This window comes from Rhineura floridana, chromosome 3, assembly GCF_030035675.1.
Source record: "Rhineura floridana isolate rRhiFlo1 chromosome 3, rRhiFlo1.hap2, whole genome shotgun sequence".
Classification (NCBI taxonomy): Eukaryota; Metazoa; Chordata; class Lepidosauria; order Squamata; family Rhineuridae; genus Rhineura; species Rhineura floridana.
This window is the reverse complement of record NC_084482.1, coordinates 145,036,853-145,053,955: the sequence shown is the minus strand read 5'-3', so window position 1 is coordinate 145,053,955 and position 17,103 is coordinate 145,036,853. Positions and strand designations below refer to the sequence as shown.

The 17,103-nt window shown below is 41.0% G+C and overlaps 1 protein-coding gene across 1 annotated transcript in view; it reads right to left on the bottom strand.

The window, feature by feature from the left end:
- CACNA1D (calcium voltage-gated channel subunit alpha1 D) overlaps positions 1 to 17,103 on the bottom strand; it is a 316,751-nt gene that overhangs the window by 36,420 nt on the left and 263,228 nt on the right. The window lies entirely within an intron of this gene.

Below are 17,103 nucleotides of genomic sequence, written 5' to 3'. Positions count from 1 at the left end.
TTGACATGATAATTCAATGCAGCTGTGCTTAAGGAGGCATAATGTAGCTAATTTTTCAAGATGCCATTAATCATTAATACACCCACACTGTACGCTACACAACATCTGAACACACAAATAACAGCCTTCCTTTTGAAAAATAAAACAGTTTAATGGAACGAACACACATTGGTTCTTTTAAAAACTCATGCGCAGCCACATAAGGGAGTAATGCCATCAGCGCTCAAGGAGGCAATAATAAAACCAGTTTTAAAGAAGCCCTCCTTGGACCCTCGAAATTTGAACAACTTCCGCCCAGTTTCAAATTTACCATTCTTAGGCAAGGCGATTGAGTGTGTGGTGGCAAAGCAATTGCAAGTGCACTTGGAGGAAGCAGATTATCTGGATCCATATCAACCGGGCTTCAGGCCTGGACATGGAACTGAAACAGCCTTGGTCGCCTTGGTGGATGATATGAGGAGGGCATGGGATAGGGGCGAAGGCACCTTCCTTGTCCTCCTTGATCTCTCGGCGGCTTTTGATACCGTTGACCACGCTATCCTCTTGGACCGCCTTGAGAGGTCAGGCGTAGGGGGCACTGTATTGCAGTGGTTCCGCTCCTTCCTCTCTGGTAGGTACCAAAGAGTAGCATTGGAGGAGGAGGTGTCGGATCCTTGGCCTCTCACTTGTGGGGTGCCACAGGGTTTCATCCTCTCTCTGATGCTGTTTAACATCTATATAAAGCTGCTGGGGGCAATCATCAGGAGTTTTGGGCTGCGGTGTCATCAATATGCAGATGACACGCAGCTCTATCTCTCATTTAAATCTTCACCGAGGTTGGCTGTAGAAACCCTGTCCAAGTGCCTGAGGTCGGTGAGTGGCTGGATGGGAAGGAACAAGCTGAAGCTGAATCCAGACAAAACCGAAGTACTGTTTGTGGGAGACAAGGGAGGGTTAGGGGATATAGACCTGGTGCTCAATGGGGTACGTTTGCCCCTGAAAGACCAGGTCCGCAGCCTGGGGGTCATTCTTGATTCCCAGCTGTCCATGGAGGCTCAGGTTTCGGCTGTGAGCTGGGCGGTGCTGTATCAACTCCATCTGATACGGAGGCTGCGCCCCTACCTTCCCAACCATCTGCTCCCACCAGTAGTACATACCCTGGCCACCTCTCGCCTAGACTACTGTAATGCGCTCTACGTGGGGTTACCCTTGAAAACGGTCCGGAAGTTGCAACTGGTACAGAATGCAGCGGCTCTGATTAAAGGCAGCCGCCGGCAGGATCACATCACCCCAGTGCTAAAGGAGTTGCACTGGCTACCGGTTGCTTACCGAGCCCAATTCAAGGTGTTGGTTCTGACCTTTAAATCCCTATACGGTTTCGGACCAGTCTATCTGAAGGAGCGCCTCCAGCATCGTCAGGGATGCCGCTCAACAAGATCAGCCTCAGAAGACCTTCTCTCGATCCCACCGGTTAAAACAGCTAGACTGGTGAGGACCAGAGGGAGGGCCTTTTCAATAGTGGCCCCCACCCTGTGGAATTCTCTCCCAAATGATCTCCGCCATGCCCCTTCAATGATGAGCTTCCGCCGGACTTTAAAGACCTGGTTTTTCAGGCAAGCCTTTGGGTTGGGTTAAGCTTTTACTGTTGTGGTTTTTATATTTTAATATTTTAATGTTGAATGTATCTTATTGTGTACGTCGCCCAGAGTGGCTGGATAACCAGCCAGATGGGCGACTAATAAATATAATAATAATATAATAATAATAATAATAATAATAATAATAATATAATAATAATAATAATAATAATAGGCAAAAAACCATGTGGTTTAAGAACATACCTATAGCCAACATATATTTCTATCAAACTTTTAAAAGCAGGGAAATTGGGCAGCTATACTGAATGCACCGGGACCTCCTCTCTGAGATATTGTACTGCCCTACAAATTTGTCAAAATGCAAACACAGTTTGGGTTAGTCTTTCACGGTCTAATCCACTTTCTGTGTAGATTGGAAGAATTTGGTGACACGCCTCTGAGCATATGGTGAGTGGTGGCAACACCTGCAATCAGCCCAAATAACAGAAACAAGACATGAGCTGTGCTGATCTTGTTTTAGCAGGGAGGAAGCAACAATATTAAAACAGTTGGTCTAGACTCCTGACGGTATTTCTCTGCTTTTTAATCTGGGAGGTAACAAAAAGGGATCCTGTGCAAGTTTGCTGAGAATGGATTGATCATTTGCATGCTTATGGAGCTCAGTGGGATTTACTTCCCTGCAATCATGCTTAGGATAGGTGAAATTGACAACAAGGGATGGGGAGGGGAGGAAGGGCAGAGGGGAGGAGGGGGATGGGAACAGGAAGCAGGGGGAGGGGAGGAGAGGTTTGATCATTTGCATGTTTGAGTTCAGTGGGATTTACTCCCATGCAATCATGCTTAGGATAGGCAAAACTGATCATGGGGGGAGGGGCGAAGGCTGGGGTGGGCAGGGTAGCAGGAAAAAAGGAAGAGGGGAGGGGAGAAAGAAGAGAGAGGGAAGGGAGATGTGAGGGGAAGGGAGATGAAAGGGGAAGGAGGAGAACGTAGGCCTGATCATTTGTATGCTTATTGAGTTCAGTGGAATTTGTCCCCATACAATCATACTTAGGACAGGTGAAACTGACCTGGGGAGGGGCAGGGAGGGGAGGGGGAGGGCAGAGGAAGGGGAGGAGATTGGGTGGGTGGGCACTGGACAGAGGGGAAGCCCCTTTCCATTCCAAAAGAAAAACATTGTGAACAGTATCATTCCTTTTTAGGGTTTCCCCCACCTTTTTATTCTACAGCAGGCACATGTAGTCTCCCATCCAAATTTAAACCAAAGCTGTCACTGGCCACATTCACACCAGACCTTTATTTCACTTTAGACAGTCATGGCTTCTCCCAAAAAATCCTGGGAAGTGTAGTTAGTGAAGTGTGCTGAGAGTTGCTAGGAGACGCCCTGTTCCCCTCCCCTCACATTCTTACTGAACATGCCCAGGCTTATCATTGGGTATAATGCTAAATTTCTTAAATTAATTAAAAATCAGGCAGGCATTTTTTTAACTTTTAAACTGCAGAAGATGAAGGTCAGAGTATGGGGCAGGGTCACTAATAGGATTACAGGTACTCTGTGAACATAGCTGATTTTTAATTAATTTCAACAAATTATGAGAATTCTAACAGAGAGAAGTCCAAAAGGGCTCTGGGGTTTTTTTCTCTCTCTTTTTACACTGTGAGCTCTTGATTCTCTCTGACTGTTTTGTGTATTGCCATGAAAATTTAGAGGGTTGTTAAGCAAGCGTTTCTGAGTTCAGGACTATAAGTTTGGTAAGGTTTTGTTTTGAAATTGGCTTATGAGAAGCATCAGAATGGTATGAGGGGGTATTTTCAATTTAACATTGCAGAATGCAAAAAATCCATGCAGGCTATAGTATACAGCCACTCTTGTAGCTGTATAATATAGAAATATTTCAAATGTTAGAATGTTGCCTTATTATTACAACCAATTTCTTATTAATAAATAACCACATAAACCTTTACAGGGATTTAAAAATATACAAACAGCAATCTTTTCATAATACATCCTAAATATGAAAAAGGCGTATAATTAGAAAAGTTTAATTAATAGCAATACTTTTCCTCTCCCATCATTTTGGAGATAAAAATTTTTAGATTTAAAAAGGTAATGCTTGTTCATATATTTATAATAAAAACTGTTACACAAACACACAAATCTCTTATAATGAAATATACATTGCAGTGCTTTGCCATACAATTCTTCTTCTATCTTACAACTTTAGCTCAGCTGTAAGTGAAACTGGTTGTATTCCTACAGAAATGCTAGTCTATAAACAAAAAATAAAAAGATTATATATTTTTGAGCTTGCAGATTTTATATCTGAACTCTTATACCCTAATTTCTATAAAAGTGTACCTTTAAAAATGTACTGCTTGTTTTATAAAAGAAAATCCATTAAAGTTACAGTAGGAAATGCAAACAACATTTAATACCACTATTAGTATAAATATTCAGTATTAATAGTAATAATATTCAGTCATTGGTTCACTTTTTATACTGTTCTCTATGAAACTGTCTAGAAACAAAGTAGATAAGAATGGGAAGCCCAACAAATAACCCAAAATGTTAAAGACTTGCAAATACCATGAGAGGAAATACAAACATTTTTGATAAAGTTTTGAACCATAGCTGCTAGATTTCTGGTCTCACTTACCTGCACTGATTCAAAGCAAAGGGAACGAAATGCGTACTTATTCTGATAGTTTTACAAGTAATCAGTACCTAATGAAATAAAATGCAATACTAAATTGATTAGACCACCCAGAACATCCAAAACAATGCAAAAAATAAAATAAAATAAACCACAGGGCACCTACACTGTAGCAGTGGATATAAGAAACATAGTAGTCAAGCCTGCAATCCTCTGAACCATTTATCTTCGTAGAGCCCATCCTATTTCAGCCCCCTGAAAATGTCTTCCCTTCACTTTCCCTATACAAAGGGCTCTGTGATCTGTTGTCAAATCCAGGTGCTGTTCAGCTGAGCTTTGGTGTGAGTCCAGTATGAATATGGCAGAGCGATGAAGTCGAAGCAGAGTGACGTACCAACCCCATTTGCATCTGCCAGCCCTTGATAATCTTCCCTAAATTTCCATCGCTGCATGTTTATTACTATAATGGGAGCTAATTGAGGGTTATAGACATTTCACAAAAATAGCATAGGTTTCTTCAATAGAACTAGTTTGTTTTTTTAGATTACAAACAGAGGCATCACTTTCTCTTTTGTGGTGTTAGATATTGTTTTATATAACTTTAAATGATTAATCATACAGGAATAGATAATCCATATGCATTTTCTCCAGGAGAAATATAATGAACAGGCAACCTCTATACTAAGTATTAGATATGAATAATTCAAGTCATTTATGCTCTGTTAAACCCTTATTTTGTTACTACTGATAGTTAACTGAAGCTTTGCTCCTGCAGTACTAGGTGATTCTGTCGCTATTTGTTTTCTTAATGAGACCAGGCAGGGTAAAATGAGGACATGGTCAAAGTTTAATTAGGGGAAATCTTCTCTAAGGCCTAATTTCACACATCATCTAAGGCAGCCTTTCCCAACCTTTGGGACCCCAGATGTTGCTGGACTACAGTTCCCATCATTCCTGACCATTGGCCATGTTAGCTGGGGCTAATGGGAGTTGTAGTCTTGCAACATCTGGGGACCCAAAGGTTGGGAAAGGCTGATCTAAGCTATGTCACCTTATGAGTGGGAAGAATTGTATGAAGAGTCTGCATTACATATCATAGCTAAGGGGTGATTCAGTATTACATTTATTTATTATTACATTTCTATCTCACCCAGGGCAGTCTAGGGATAGGAGAATACAAACATTAACACTTCACCACAACACCCATGAAAGGAGTATTATTTTTCATACATTTATATCCCGCCTTTCTTTCATCAAGGAACCCAATGCGGCATGCATGTGGTTCCCAGATGGTCTCCTATCCAGGCACTGACCACACCCAAACTTGCTTAGCTTCAGCAAGGTCGTGGTCTCATAGGCCTTCAGACCATAGCCTGGGGCCCTGGGACCATACCCTGGTTTTAGGTGAGTGCAGGAACCAGGTCTAATAAAATTTATCAGAACCACCTTTTTTGTTCCTTAGGGTTCATATAAAATAGACAAACACTGCAGTAGTGCTGGAGTCTGGCTCCCAATGCAAGATGATCAAGATTCTATCATCTTATCCTATCAATTGTTGTGGGACAATTTGTGGGACATAAAAGTATTAGTAAAATCTTAAAGAACATACTTGGGCTTTATTTGCTTGTGGCCTACCAGTTTGTATTTTGGGTTTTGTAATGTATTTTAATGTTAATTTGTTTGTATTGATGTTATGGTACAGTTTGGATGTATGAAAGTCACCTTATGAAAGGTATAAATCTAATAAAATAGTGATCTGACAGTAAACCCTATTTTTTATTGTGTTCTCAAGAAAGAACATAATGTCATAGTTCTGTAAAAAGATTAATGTGATATCAACCATAAAATATTGAAAGCTGTTTAAATTCTTTGTACTTTGGGAAAACATTAAACTAGTGGCAGAGGAACATAATGGCTCATGCACACAGCATCAAAACAGATGGTTTCCATTTGGCAAAGTCTTTAAAAGCTTTTTATGTAGATCAGTGGTTATTTTTTTTTGGTGGTTTAATAAGCCATAATATAACATTTGTATTATGTTGTGGGCTAAATTGCAGTTATTCTAGAGGTCTAGACTCCTTGTATTGCAAATGGCAAATTTCCATGCTGTTTCAGTTTTTAGTTGACTATCTGAGAAACTTTTATCTCACAGCTGAAGATTGTGTGTGTCTGTTTGTGAATATTACCAACTTTTATACATAGAAATCAATAAATTCTGAACCATACAGAGCAATTCAGGTTTATTCAGAAAACAAAAATCTCTTCAGAAAGGCTCCATCAAGTAAATAATTTAACCAAAACTAATTTTAACATGCTCCGACTGTAACAGATGTTTTTAAAAGGAAAATATAGCCATCAAGTGCTTTTCAACCCTTACCTAATTATTACCCTTATCTTGACACTGAAAAAGATTTAACAGTTTACAAGATCTCTCTGTGATTGCTACTAACTTTCATTCAAATGTTTAATGCTACGGGCCCTGCAACCCTATGATTTGTGGAAGGGCATCCAAAGTGCCATAACAAGCATCAGATCTCCTTGTCAGAAAGTAGAGAGGTCCAACCTTGGAGAAGGAATTGGATGCCCTCTCCCTACCACCACAGACACTTCTGTAGCTCTTGTCCTACTGTTGTTGGAGCTCAGACAGTAGGGCCAAAAAAGGGAGCATGCCCTGGGTGGATTGGGGGAAGGCATTGACCAAAAACATCCAAAGCCTCATTTCCTTGATATGTCCCCAAACCAGGGAGGAAACTGCACCATCCATGGAGTTCCCTTAGTGTAATATTTACTCGGGGGCAAAGGATGGAAAAGGATGGAAGCTTGCGACAGCCCTGCTGTCCCATCCTGCAGGCTGTTGGATGTAGTGGTTTAGCTACCTTCCATTCTCCTCCACAACTACATTTATGGTTACAAGCTAGCATAGACATAAATGCTTAGCCATAGTTAAACATGACCATGATTTATTCCCTTAATACTGGGGTTAAGATCTCATACATAAAGTGACTCCATGGCTTAACTTGCTGAGTTAAGCATTGCCCCAGCAATACCTGCCTATCATCTTACTAGCAGAGATAATGGAAGGGTAAGGAAATATCTTAAACACAAGCCTTATTCAGGTGTTCTAGAAACCAGGAAAAACATGTGGTGGTGGTGGGGCTTGAAGGGACAAGTATCTTAGCTGCACCCCATCCCCATCATTCTCCGTGAGTTGGAGGATGATTTTTCATTTTTTGTATGTGAGAGATTCCTAAAATCAATTTATATTTAAAGGTTGTTGTAGATCAAGTTGCTACTCAGAACAGTTTGATATGTTGCAACTTAAGTTTTGCTTTGAAAGGTATTTATGTTGGTTTTTGATTTAATGGATTCCTGTGGCTTCTTTAGAGATGAAAAGCTCTACTTGAATGAAAGGGGAGGAAGGAAGTTCACAGAACCATCCATTATATACTTTCTGTCAGGGTTTTCCTTATACCTGTTTCTTTCATATTTCTTGTTAGCTTGATCTATGTAGTCATTGTCAGTTGATCTATGGTAGGTGGTTGTCGTTATGGTGATATTTGCTTCAGAAGTACAAGTTTGTTATTTGACAGTAAGCTATCTGAAACTTCATTGTTGTGTTGAAAGGAATGGATTTTTGCATATGTCACTGTGAGCAGGGCTGTGCATGAACCCCCTGATCCAATTTGTGGCTCCAATTTCTAAATTTCTAAATACAGATCAGGCCCAATCCGACCCAATTCGGATCACAATCTGATTATTACAAATCTCCAGAAATCCCATTGACTTACATTGCAAAACCAACTGGCCATAGCTTTCTTGGTTTTTGACCTAGGGACATAATATTTGGAGAAATGGTAGCCACTATATAGGCAATTAAACCTGTCAAGTTGCTGGAGGATGGCTCTGGGGTTTTCCTTGTTACCCATGTTTTAACTTTAAAATGTTTTAAAACTTGAAATACCATAAGAGTTTGGGTTTTTCACACAGAAACATGAAATTTTGTGAAATGGTAGCCCTTATAGAGGGGATTAACCCTGCCAAATTTCAGGTGAGTAGCACTAGCATTTTTTTTTTACGCTATCCACCTTTAAAATTTGCTCTTCCCAAGAAAGATTTTTTTACACAAGACCCTTTCGTGTGTGTGGTTGGGGGGGGGGAGATTGCCAACAGCAACAGTATTAAGTGAGGCAAAAATAAAAATACTATTCAATACTGATAATATTCACTGTAGTTAGCAATTGCAAATAATAATAATAATTATAATAATTATACAGCCATGAGAGTGGCTGTATACTATAGTCAGCATGTATTTTTGCATTCTGCAATGTTAAATTGAAAATACCCCCGCATGCCATTCTGATGCTTCCCATAAGCTCATTTCAAAATAAAACCTTGCCAAACTTATAGTCCTGAACTCAGAAACGCTTGCTTAACAACCCTTTAAATTTTCATGGTGATACACAAAACAGAGAGAATCAAGAGTTCAAAGTGTAAAAAGAGAGAGAAAAATCAGACCCCTTTTGGACTTTTTTCTGTCAGAGTTCTCACAATCTGTTGAAATTAATTCAAAATCAGCTATGTTCACAGAGTACCTGGAATCTTATTACTGACCTTGTTCCATACTCTGACCTTCATCTTCTGCAGTTTAAAAGTTAAAAAAAAATACCTGGCTGATTTTATTTAATTTCAGAAATTTTGGCTTGAACTCAATGATAATTCACTAATAGGCAAAAACACCTTCCGGTTTAAGAACGTACCTATAGCTCACAGATATTTCTATCAAACTTTAAAAAGCAGGGAAATTGGGCAGCTATATTGAATGCATCAGGGGAGCAGGAAACCTCACCTCCTGTCTGAGATATTGTAAAAATGTAAATGTACTTGCCTTCAAGTTGATTCCGACTTATGGTGACCCTATCAATAGGGTTTTCATGAGGCTGAGAGGCAACGACTGGCCCAAGGTCACCCAGTGAGCTTCATGGCTGTGTGGGGATTCGAACCCTGGTCTCCCAGGTCATAGTGGTGGCGCCCGAACTGTGGAACAGTCTTCCTGATGAGGTGCGCTTGGCGCTGACGTTACTATCTTTTCGGCGCCAAGTCAAAACCTTCCTCTTTTCTAAGGCATTTTAATCTAACTTAATCTAGTTTTAACATGTGCTGTAACTGTTTTTAGTTTTCTTACTCTCTTATATTTTTGTTGTATTTTATTATGGGATTTTATTGTATATATTTGTATTTCTTTGTTGTACACCGCCCAGAGAGCTATGCTAGTGGGGCGATATAAAAATTTAACAAATAAATAAATAAATAAAACAGTCCAACACCTTAACCACTACACCACACTGGCTGTCATGCCCTACAAATTTGTAAAAATGCAAACACAATTTGGGTTGGTCTTTTACAGTCCAATCCACTTCCTGTGTAGCTTCGTAACTACTCTCCTGGCAGATCTCCAGTGGCCAGAGTGGTTTAACTGATGTCCAGGATTCTTTGGGGGAAGCCATGACTGTCTCAAGTGAAATCAAACTCTGGTGCAGGTGTGGTTCCGATTCCCACAGGAGAAGCCATGACTGTCCAAATTGAAATAAAGGCCTGGTGTGGATGTGGCCAGGGACAGCTTTGGTTTAAATTTGGATGGGAGACTACATGTGCTTGCTGTAGAATAAAAAGGTGGGGGAAACCCTGGAAAACAATGATACTGTTCACAATCATTTCCTTTTGGAAAGGAAAGGGGCTTCCCCTCTGTCCAGTGCCCACCCACCCAATCTCCTCCCCTCCCCTCTGTCCCCTCCCCCCCCAGGTCAGTTTCACCTATCCCAAGCATGATTGCACAGGAGTAAATCCCACTGAACTCAAAAAGCATGCAAATTATCAAACCTGCCCTCCCCTCCTCCTATCCCCTCCCTCTTGCCCCTTCCCTCACCCTTCCTTTCCCCTCCCCATCTCTTCCAATCCCCTCCCCCTACTCCTCCTACTCCTCCCCTCTTCCCCCTCCTCCTCCCCAATGGTCAGTTTTACCTATCCTAAGACTATGACCTGGAGACCAGGGTTCAAATCCCCACACAGCCATGAAGCTCAGTGGGTGACCTTGGGCCAATCACTGCCTCTCAGCCTCAGAGGAAGGCAATGGGAAACCACCTCTGAATACCGCTTACCATGAAAACCCTATTCATAGGGTCGCCATAACTCAGAATCAACTTGAATCCAATTCATTTTCAAGGATAATTTCACGGGAGTAAGTCCTATTGAGCTCAGTAAGCATGAAAATGATCAAACCCTTCCCTCCTCCTCTCTCCCATCACCTCCCTTTTGCCCTTTCCCTCCCTCTTCCTTAACCCCTCCCCCTCCCCTACCAATCCCCTCCTTACCCTCCCTTTCCAATTCCCTCCTTACCCCTCCCACTCCTTCTGCTCCCCACTCCCCCTTGTTCCTTCCCTCTACTCTCTCCTCCCCCATAGTCAGTTTTACCTATCCCAAACATGATTCCACAGGAGTAAATCCCACTGAACTCAATATGCATGCAAATGATCAGACCTGCCTTTCCCCTCCTTCCCCTCTCCTCTCCCTTTTCCCTTCTTCTTCTCCTCCCCTCTTCCTTCTTCCTCCTCCTCTGCCCACTTCAGGCTTCCCTCCCCATGGTCAGTTTTACCTATCCTAAGCATGATTGCAGGGGAGTAAATCCCACTGAACTCCATAAGCATGCAACTTGCACAGGAACCCATTTCTTACCTCCTGGATTAAAAAGCAGAGAAATTCACTAATAGGCAAAAAACTTTGCTGTTTAAGAACTTACCTATAGCCAACAGAACTTACAAGATCTGAACAGGGTGGTTCATGACATGCTATTGGAGGTCACTGATTCATAGGGTCACCATAAGTCAAAATCGACTTGAAGGCACGTAACAGCACCTGAACTTTATCAACTGTCTTATTGTTTCTTCTTCCCTGCTAAAACAAGATCAGCACAACATGTGTTGTTTCTGTTATTTGGGCTGATTGCAGGTGTTGCCACCTGCATGCTCAGAGGTGTTACCAAATTCTTCCAAGCTACACAGCAAGTGGATTGGACTGTGGAAGACCAACCCAAATTGTGTTTGCATTTTGACATATTTGTAGGGCAGTACAATATCTCTGAGAGGAGTCAGGTCTCCTGCTCCCCTGGTGCATTCAGTATAGCTGCCCAATTTCCCTGCTTTTTAAAGCTTGATAGAAATATATGTTGGCTATAGGTATGTTCTTAAACCACAAGGTTTTTTTGCCTATTAATGAATGTAATTCTTAACTCAGAATGCTGGCTAAAATGCCCATAAGGTTTGGCTTGCTGGCTAGCTAATAATAATAAAAAATGTGTAAACTGGCTGCTTCTTATTCTTTGTGGGTAGCAACTGGAAAACAACAACAACAGTGCTGCTGAATTCAGAAAGCTATAGCTAAATATGCCCACAAGGTTTAATAATAATTCTTAGCAATGAGAACAGAATTAAAAAATAACAGGCAGCAAACATTTAAAATATATGTAAATAAGACTGGGACTGGGATTGATTGGGAAAGAATAGAAAACATACACAAGTTGAACAAATGCCACCCGGTCCCCACCAAACATTTCTAAGAAACAGAACTTTCAAAAGATTTCTCCATTTTAAGACTTGACCCCTTCCAAGCACTGTGATTGAAGAGTTCTGGGTGGGGTGATAACGTTCTAGGGTTCCTCCCTCTCTCCTCACTGTGTTCTCCTTATATGGTGTTGGAATTGCTCCATTTTAGAGACGTCTTATCTGGGTACATTGAGACCGTTTTGAGCTACAGATCTGTACAAACTGATGTCTAGAAACTGATTCAGGACCGGCCTATCCGCTCTGCAGAGATCTGCAGCTGCTTCAGCCCAATCTGGACAGGATACAAATCAGCCCAAATTGGCCTGATTTGGTTTGCGATTTGTACAAATCTGGTGCACAGCCCTAATTGTAATGTATGTTAAAGGTTTTTGCAATTATAGTTCATAGAATAGGGAAGTGCTTTAAGAATGGTACTTCACCACAAACCAGTACAGGTGTGGTAATTCCCCAACTCTCATAAAGCTTGGTTGAGAAATCCATCTCTCCTGTGGGCTGATTCTTCCTGAGGTTCTGTCAATTTCTTGAGAGTGCCACAACCTGCATTTCTCTAAGACTCTTGGCATGTCCAAGACAAGACAAGACAAGACAAGACAAGACAAGACTGAGATGCTGTTAGTAGGTGGTTCTCCTGACCAGATGGTGGACGTTCAACCTGTCCTGGATGGGGTTGCACTCCCCCTGAAGGAGCAGGTCCGTAGTTTGGGAGTTCTTTTAGAACCATCCCTGTCACTAGAGGCACAGGTAGCCTTGGTGGCACGGAGTGCTTTCTATCAACTTCGGTTGGTGGCCCAACTACACCCCTATCTGGACAGGGAAAACCTTGCTTCAGTTGTCCATGCACTGGTAACCTCTAAATTGGACTACTGCAATGCACTCTACGTGGGGCTGCCTTTGAAGACAGTTCGGAAGCTACAGCTCGTGCAAAATGCAGCGGCCAGACTGTTAACAGGGACTCAGAGGTCTGAACATATAACACCTATTCTGGCCCGCTTGCACTGGCTGCCTATATGCTTCCGGGCTCGATTCGAGGTGCTGGTTTTAACTTATAAAGCCTTACACGGCCTGGGACCACAATACCTGATGGAACGCCTCTCCCAATATGAACCTACCCGTTCGCTGCGATCAACATCAAAGGCCCTCTTACGGGGGCCTACTCAGAGAGAAGCCCAGAAGGTGACAACGAGAAAACGGACTTTCTCAGTGGTGGCCCCCGAATTATGGAATTCTCTCCCTGATGAGGTATGCCTGGTGCCAACATTGTTATCTTTTCGGCGCCAGGTAAAAACCTTCCTCTTCTCTCAGGCATTTTAACATTTTAATATTTCATATTTTAACTTCTTAACATCTTAATATTTCAATCAATTTAATACTTTTTTAACATTTAATATTTAGTATTGAGTTTTGTAGTTGCTTATGTGTTTAATTACGTTGTTTTTAATTTGTTTAATATATGTTTTAATTGTATATTGGATGTTTATCTGTTGTGAACCACCCAGAGAGCTTCGGCTATGAGGCGGGATATAAATTTAATAAATAAATAAATAAATGTCCCTGAGTTCACAGTGGCTTGGTCTCCTTATGGGCTTTGGGCATTTCCCCTGAGTTTCCCAGGTTGAGTCTTCCCACAGCATAAAGAGCACCAGACTCATGAGTCTCTGATCTTGATCAGTCTGCTGCCATAGGCAACAGCTGATTCACAGTGCTGATAAAGGCAATAGTTTACTACTACTAGCAGCAATACACTGAAACATATCTTGTAATCAGTATAACACAGAAACAAACACTAAGAGGCATACATATTTAATGAGAACCCCACAGATATTATTGAATGTGTGCATGGGCAGTAACAGTACAAGATGAAAGACAGTTTTTCAATCTAGTGATGAGCCCTCTCCAGGTGTCTTGACACCACGTTCAGTAAACACATGGGGGAGGCTCTGGGGATGAGCATGCCAGCTCTGCTCCCCATTGTTTCAGTTGTCTTTCATGAGTTGGAGGGCAAATATTGGAAGTGGTGAGCCTCTTGTACTTCTGGAGGCTGGCTATGTGTTTTAGAACCCTTGTCTTCTCCCAGTTGGCACATGGACAAAATAAACCACAAATCCTGGCTTAACAAAGATCATGCGGGTTTTTTGGTCCAACAAACAATGAACAGTCATCCAAGAAGAAATATTGGCTGTAGATTGTAGTTTTGGGTGTAACACTAAACTAGGGGTCATGGTTTGTTTCACATGGGGAAGGGTGGGGAGCCATGATTTATGGCTTACCATGACATGTGAATTTGGCTACTAATTAAAAACACCAACACCCATAATAGATAAAATGTTTCAAGGTTTCAGGATATCTCTTAGTGGAAAAAAACAAGCTCTGGGTCCTAGCTTATATTTGTGTGTTCTTGAACTCCAAATGTAATATTTGGGAGACAGGTGAGAATCAGTGTTAGCACTAACATTTTGACAACAAAATGTAAATCTCAACAATGGACACAGCTTTTTGAAACACAAGTATAAATATTATTTGATCTTAACCACCATATATTCTAGGAAATAAAATAATTATAAAAACAGCTATAACAGTATAATTTGCCATTTATTGTAACATTCCAACTCGTAATAAAATTAATTTGGGTAAGTATATTTTCATACAAATCCTCAAAATTTCAGTTATGTAAAAATTATACATGATTTTTGTTTGATTTATACTGTGCCATATAGTATAGGTTGTATAACCACTACTTCCTTGTAACTGAGGACCGCAGTTTGTAAATGACTAGGGATTCTATAAACCTAAAGTCAAACTTAGATTTGGGACCATATACATGATCAAATATTATTGGTGCAAAGAGAATATATCTAATGCTATTTTTTCTTGGCTGCTTGTAGAACAGCTATTTTCTCAAATAATTCTAACTAAATTGTAGGCATAGGAATTAACCCCATTAGAGCTAATTAAGCCCCATGGGTTGTACAAAAGACTTAGAACATGTTATTCCCTTACAAGAGTTACCTGAGTGGTATTTGCCATAGAAAATCCTTTTATGTGCACTTCAGGAATTATAACTAGCTTGGTAATGCACATTCCTTCACATTAGTAAAGAACTGTTTAACAGCCAGTGGAGATCTTTATATATGAAATATCCTATATACGACATTTGAAATCTTTCTGTTACCAAAGTCATTGCTACTTTTAAAATGGAACAGTTTGGCAATCAGCCACTGCGCTTGAGGCTGAGAGTAGGTGGGGTGTTAGTGATTAAATTCAGTCATCCAATCAAGGTTCTTCCTAAGATCCACTGTGAAATCCTCAATTTAGCTCATGTTTGCATGAATAAGTATTACTCAAAGCATTTACATCAAAATAACATTTAATATCCACATGGTCCTGCAGATCAGCATGACCCGAGGTAGGGGTGGTGGAAGAAATGTAAGTAGGTTTGATCTGTAGCAACAATTCTACAACTCAGTCATAGTGACTTCCCTAAATCAAACAAAATAAAGCCCCTGCAAACATAAACATGACAAAACAAACTGCTCAGCTGGCAGCATTATCTTTGTTAGAAAAGGAGCTAAGTAGACTCCCAGCATGCTTTAAGACTCCTCAGCAAAGGATTTCCAAAAGAAGCCAAGAAAGAACTCCTCCACACATACATACACATAAACCCAGCATGCTGAAGTGCACACCCAATCTTCTTCCTTTCTTGCACTGGCTGGAGGATGTGAGGAGAGCACATCAGAAAAAGGATAGACCGAATCGGGGTGTGTGTGAAGGTTGTAGCAACAAAAACATACTGTCTGTGTGTTTATGTGCAAAAACAGCACTGTAGGGAAAAGCTAAAGCAGTTAGCATGCTTTGACAGAGAGAAAAAAGGCATCTGAGTAGTGTGACAGGACTGCTGCCCTGGGCTGCTACTGGGAGGAAGGGCAAGATATAAATCTTTTTAATAATAATAATAATAATAGCAAGGTAGATAAACAGATCAGGGAACTGTTATTTGTAGTTTTTCACATTATGTAAAATAGTACCCAATGATGCTGCTGCAGAGCTAGTCAGAGAAAATAAAAGAAAGCAGTTTTCCAAACAGCATTATTTACAGTGCCTTGCAAAAGTAATCAGACCCCTGACCAATGATCTCATATTACTGAATTACAAATGGCACATAGTAATTTCGTTCTGTATGACATTTTATTTTGAAACACTGAAGCTCAAAATCAATTATTGTAAGTTGACATTGGCTTTATGTTGGGAAAGGTTTGTAAGAAACAAAAAACTGAAACATGTTGCTTGCATAAGTATTTAACCACCACACATTAAAATTTGGTAGAGCCACTTTTCGATACAATAACAGCTTTAGGTCTTTTGGGGTAGGTATCAGCTTTGAACACAGTATCGGAGGAATCTGAGCCCATTCTTGGCAGATTCACTCCAGGTCGTTCAGGTTGGTTGGACATCACTTGTGGACAGCAATTTTCAAAGAGCACCAAAGATTCTCAACGGGATTGAGATCAGGACTTGGACTGGGCCACTGTAGGACATTCACCTTTTTGTTTTTGAGCCACTCCAGTGTTGCTGTGGCCTTGTGTTTGGGATCATTGTCCTGCTGAAAAGTGAATTTCCTCCCAAGCTTCAATTTTTTAGTGAACTGAAGCCCAGTCCCTGCTGATGAGAAGCATCCCCACAGCGTGATGCTGCCACCACACTTCACTGTAGGGATGGTGTGTCTTGAGGCATGGGCAGTGTTAGGTTTGCGCCACACATGGCACTCTGAGTTTGGGCCAAAAAGCTCTATCTTGGTCTCATCTGATCACAAACCCTTTTCCCACATTTCAACTGGGGCACTCTCAGACTTTCTAGCAAACTCCAAATGTGCTTTCAGATGGTACTTTTTGAGTAATGGCTTCTTTCTTGCCACCCTCCCATACAGGCCAGTGTTATGCAGAGCTCTTGATATGGTTGATTGGTGCACCATTACTCCACTCCCAGCCATTGAACTCTGTAGCTCCTTCAAAGTGATAGCTGGCCTCTCTGTAGCTTCTCTCACAAGTTCCCTTCTTGTTCAAGCACTGAGTTTTGAGGGACGGCCTTTTCTTGACAGTGACTGGGTGGAGTAATGCAGCTTCCACTTCCTGATTATTGATCCAATTGTGCTCACTGAGATATCCAAATACTTGGATATTATTTTGTACTCTTTTCCTAATTATGAATTTGTATTACATTATTTCTCACTTCTGTAGAATGCTCTTTGGTCTTCATTTTCCTTCA